The sequence below is a fragment of the Parasteatoda tepidariorum genome, chromosome 10, assembly GCF_982258835.1.
Source record: "Parasteatoda tepidariorum strain Cologne lab strain chromosome 10, Ptep-v5.0, whole genome shotgun sequence".
In the NCBI taxonomy this organism is placed as follows: domain Eukaryota; kingdom Metazoa; phylum Arthropoda; class Arachnida; order Araneae; family Theridiidae; genus Parasteatoda; species Parasteatoda tepidariorum.
In genome coordinates, this window is record NC_141764.1 from 69,500,134 (window position 1) to 69,506,133 (window position 6,000).

A 6,000-nucleotide genomic window follows, 5' to 3' on the forward strand; every position below is an offset into this window, starting at 1 on the left:
CAGCAATGGAAGAATGTGACAGTATCTTTTTCCCAAACATTTATTGCTTGTTATCAATATTGACTACGTTGCCAATCACCACAGCAACTGCAGAAAGAACTTTTTCTACTCTTAAACGCGTAAAAACGGCCACAAGAAATGCTACTAAAGAAGAAAGGCTAACAGGGCCAACTTTATTAAGCATATTTCGGGATATTCCGGTTTGTCCTAAAAAAGTATTTGAAAAATTTTCTTTAAATCCCCGTCGCATGTCTTTGTAAACTTTGTTTACAAATTGATTATAATTATTATGTAATATTAATTGAAAAATAATTATTATGTAATATTTTTTAATTACTAGTTTAACTTTTGCAAACAGAATAAACAATATTTGTTACGTTTTCCCCTACTTTGCATGGCTGTAACTGTCCTTGCTTCTTACCATATCCCCCCCCCCCCGAAAAAATATCCTGGCTACGGCCTTGGTGTATATATACATATATTACTGTGTATTTCTCTTCTTAATCACCTGATAAGGATATATCCTCTTGGTGACGAACATATGTTTATTTTAATTATTTTTGAACTTATCTATTTTCCGCTGTTTAATAACGTTTGTTTGTTTGAAAAATGCAACATTATTCTAAAAATAAAATATTGCAAAATTCTCCCCTTTCTTGTTTCTTCCTTTATTAGTAAAAACACTTAATCATCGGATTTGTCTAAATCAACGTTCATCGAGACATTGTAATTGATAATAATTAACTGACGTTTAAATGTATGGGGAAAACGTGTGACGTGGGGGGAAAAACATTTCGCTTATACAAATGACGCAACTCATCATTAGGTAATCATATGTAGATGAAGATTTGAGAAATAAATAAAAAGCTGTACCTAACAGTATATGATTAATGTCGTAAAGTTCAAGGTTAAACGCGTCGATAGCAAATAAGAATTTTCATGATTTTAAATTAGTATTTCCTATATTATTTTGATAAAGAAATATAAATGTTGAAAAGAAAAAAACAACTATTTGCTGACTTCATTTTTATTCTATTGTTATTGACTAGTAGCACATTCAGCTTTGTAATCGTTGGCGATTCAAATAAAGAGCTTGGAGCAATATAAGGTACATTTTTTTTACAAAAGCGACATTTTTAATTTAAACAGCTCCTTTTCTTAGCATTGTTTTCATATAGGTTCTACCACTTAATAACACAGAATCACGAAATACTCAGCACAGAAAAGACTGAAACAACTCATAAGAGCTGTGAAATTGTACTTTGAGTAGGAGTCCACGGAAATTTTTGGGGAGTCGGGAGTTGGAATAGGAAAAAAAGTTTCGACTCAGACTCCGGATTTTTAAAAGTTAGGTAGTATAGGTTAAAAGTAGAAATTAATTTGCTGATGGTATGAAAAGTATTTGGAAATGTACTTACAATAAGCATGTGAAAAAATTATTATTAAAATGAATATTGTAGCAATAGTTTAAGAACTTACTTTGAATTTAACCTATGATATTCGATCGTTTTTGAGCCAATATTTGATGGAAGTATTAAAAAAATATATAAATTCCTAAAAGCAAGTTTTAGTTCAGTTTAAAAGTGAATTGAAAAGTAAATGCGAATGAATTCTATATATAATATATGCAATAATTTTCTAATTCTGGAACAGAGATTCTCAATTTTCTTAAGCTATGGAACTTTTTCGGAGGATCCCTGACATAAAAAATAATAAAGTATATAAAAATAAAATAAAATGTATAAAATAAAATATATAAATATAAATTGTGATCGTATTAGCAGATAAAAAAAATTTCTTGAAAATATTTTTATAAAAATGAATTTTTTCATCTTTTTTTCACCAATAATTTTAAATTAAATTTTACATCCAACAGTTGAATTCAATATGCTGCATATAATTTTGTTTTAAATTTTTTCGTGGTACATATAAAGGCGAGAACGAAACAAATAAATCATATTATGGTTTTTGTTGAAATGAAAGCTAAAGAAACTGTTATAAACGTTAAAAATTACCAGGTTACCAGAAATATATTTCTTTATAACGAATTTAGTTATGTTAATTTGATTTGAAAAGAGCGATTGGAAATACTAATACATTTTTTCATAAATTCAGATTTTTTTGTAGTATTATTCAAGGAATTGTTTTTAGAGAAAAATAATATCTCTTAAACCAAAAAAAAAGAAATAGCTATTTCTTTCTTATTGATATTTTAAATGAAAATATCATAAAAACAACCGAAATTAAATAGTAGGTTATTAATTATGTCTAAATCTGAATAAGGTTTCAAAAATGATTTTTTTACACGAAAAAAATTTAGCAACTTCTTTTTCGTTGATATTTTAAAGATAATATCATAAAAACAACATAAATTGAACAACGGTTATTAATTAGATCTAAATATAACTAAGATGTCAAAAATCATTTTTTTAAACAGAAAAAACTTAGCTACTTCTTTTTTACTGACAATTTAAAAATAATATCGTAACGACAATCGAAATTAAATACTAGATTATTAATTAGACCTAAATATAAATCAGGTTTCAAAAATCATTACTGTGAGATTTAAAAAAAAATTAAAATAAAAAAAATCCTTACTCTTGGAACCTCTTTTACTCTTCCACGGAACCCTAGTTGCTGCGAAACACCATCTGGGAACCACTGTTCTAGAATATTCTCTGAAGAATCTTCTTGTCATAAAATGCTTATACATGTGAGAGTACACGAGTGAGATCTTATTATTAAACTTCCTATAATAATTTCCCACAATCATAATAGTTTCCCACAATTTCAATAATTTAAACAAATATATTTTTATTGTGTTATTTTTTTCTTTTTGTAATTTTTTTATCATGTTATTTTTATATTTATGTTGTAACAATTCAGAATGTAATTTTAAATTGAACACCTTCAATTTCAATCGTGGATAAGCAAAAATAGAAATACATTATTTGAACATAAAATTAATTTAGTAATAACATTATTGTTTCTCGAGGATTCCGTGAAAAATTTATTAAAGCATGTATTTTATTTATTACAGTATGTATGTAATTTATTAGAGTAAGTCGCAGTTGCGAGTCGAACATTTAAACTACACTATACATCAAATTACGGTGTAAAGTACCTGAACTTTGGGTGCATCTTCCGTAAAATCTATTTTACCGTTAAATTCATTCTTATCGTAATTTTTACCATAGCAGTTATTTAATTAGAGTGACTCAGTAATTTTACGGTAGAGTCACACCTAGTGCCGCAACTTTTCCCCGTAATTTGACCCGGAATATTTTACAGTGTACCGACACCATAACTCTGTTTACTACAACGTGAATAAAAATCACCGTATTTTTCAGGAAAACATTATCCTGAACAATATAAAAACATCGTTCATCAATATATAGCCCTTCATGTGCAATGTAGTTAAAAGTAATTAACCTTATAATGGATTTTTTTTGAAGGACAGCAAAAATCTAATTATTTCAGAATTTCAAAATGACACTAATTATTATTGTGATAAAAAGGTCTAGTTTTCTTTCATATTCAAATAAACTAACGTTTACTTTACAAGTAAAGACAAAGCTTTGTAAATTTGATGTTTAAAAATAGCATTAAACACTTTAAAAGACTACTACCACAACCTTTCATGTTAGTATCAACCCACTTATGAAAAAAAAATGTGAATTGATGATATTCTCTTTTAATATTTATAATATACATCTAAAGTGTAAACTGTAAACATTTTGGAGCGCGTTAAACTATAATATCGTTTAAACTTACAACAATCTTTATGTAGTGCTAGTTGAATAATGTTATCAAGCAAATGATTTTTTTATCAATGTGGTTCAATTTGAACTGAAATAAAGTTCAATTTAGCACTTTATTAAGGTTGCAACAAGTTTGTATGATATTAGTATCGAATAAATTTTTATGAGAGTGTATAATTCCATAATAAAGTGACTTTTATTCTCGTTTTGTTAACTTTTTTTTTCGTTTAACACTCTATCAAACGTAATTAAAATTATTAGTGTTTTGATACTTATGCATGCATGACATTGCAAACACTGTAAAATTCCAAATTAATATTGAGCGCTGGCACTTCAAAGAGAGCATTCGCATTTAAACTCCAATAAATGATAAAGTTAGCCTCAAGCTTACTCCGTTCATAAATTGTTTTCGCCAATCTGGCGTAAGCTCTTCAATTGGGTATACTATAGCCTACGTCACAGGTTGTGTTATTCCTACTAAATTTAACCCATGAACGGCATTTTCTGCGAGTCTAACTTCAAGCCACAAATAAACAAACGAAGTGTTTGATCGTTTAAATAGCTGCTCGCTAGATTTTATTGCATTATAAAGAAAAGTAATTGATATTCGATTTTTGATCAATAATTGATTTATGTGGATAGTGGCATTTATGTGGATAGTGGCATTTATGTGGATAGTGGCATTTATGTGGATAGTGGCATAGAATTTAGCATTGCGTCATGGTAAATGTTATTCCTACTAAGTGGAAGTAGTTGTGTTTTTTTTATATTATACCCAATTGTCAGACGATAAATATTTTTTTGTTTACAAGAAGGTAAAAGTTTGATTTCACCATGGCGATATTCCACTGAAGCAGAATTCTTATAAAAAAAAAAGGTATTTGCGCTTTTATTTGTACATATAATAAAGATAATTATATGTTCTCATAAAAGGTGTATATAAATCTGGCAATCGTATTAAATAATTTTATAATATTTTATAGCTATCCGCTTTGGTTTCGTTAAGCCTAATTCGAATTCGTATTTTCTTTGTGCTGTTGTACATGTTTTATTAACAAACTAATTTTATTTTTTAGAAATATTGTATACATGCATCCTAAATTAATTATTCTGCTTTATATTGTATAGTAAAAAATCATATCTGACAGTAATTATAAGTTTTACTATAACTGAATAACAAAAATGGGGGAGGTCACTTTACATCAAGTAGAGTAAAAGAACATTTTCCGTTTAGTTAAACACCTATCCTTATGAGTTATGTACGGCGTTTCATTACACTACTTTGACTGCTACCATTTTTAGTGTTAAGATTCGCTCAAACGTTTTACAGTAAATTAAATATATTTCTTTTCTAATACTATAAATACAAAATTTTCCAAATTATTTTATCACAAAATAAGGATTACATAGCAATTTTATGCAAAGTTTCTCAAAATTCTATTTGTCACCCAAATATACATATAAGTAATATAGGTAAGTACATATAGGTAATATCAACTACCACATTTTTTCTTTTTTGAAAACAATGAACCATCTTTTTAAAAAGACGCTTGGCACAAATGGGTTAAACTTGGGGTTGAATAAAAAGCTTCTTAAATTAGGGATAAAATATCGAATTATACAAGAAAGAACTATTAAGCAATTGTCTTACGAAATTAAAGAAAATCATTATAGATGAAATTTACAAGACCACTTCGCATAACAATGATGACATAAATTTAGCAATTAAGTATAGGCATTTGTTTTTTACGCAACAATATGAAATAATTTTTAAAAAATAAATAAATTAGAAAAAAATACCCGTTTCAAATGACCATGATGATATAAATGTGAATAAATTTAGTTTTTCGAGAAAATTTTGTAAATAAATCGCCATAAACTGTTCATTTTATAAGCAATGAAATAAATTTTCGCAAAGAGTAAAGTAATTTCTTCTTAAATTCATTTTGCCGGTGCGAAAGAACCGCAATTCTTAACCTTCGTTCTCAAAGTGTTATGCATCACGAAGCATAAAGAAAATCGTGGAAACGTTGTATGCAAAACACCATAAAATAATAATATGAATATAAATTTAAAATTTCAGTCAAACGGTTCTCATAACTGCAAGCACATTCCTCCTATTTTCTTCACTTATCTACTTTTCCTTTTTGTATTAAGTGAAAGACAACTAAAGACATAATAACCTGGGAAAATACTTTCAAGGTTTTGATAAACCACCGGTAGATGGCACTGTTTAATT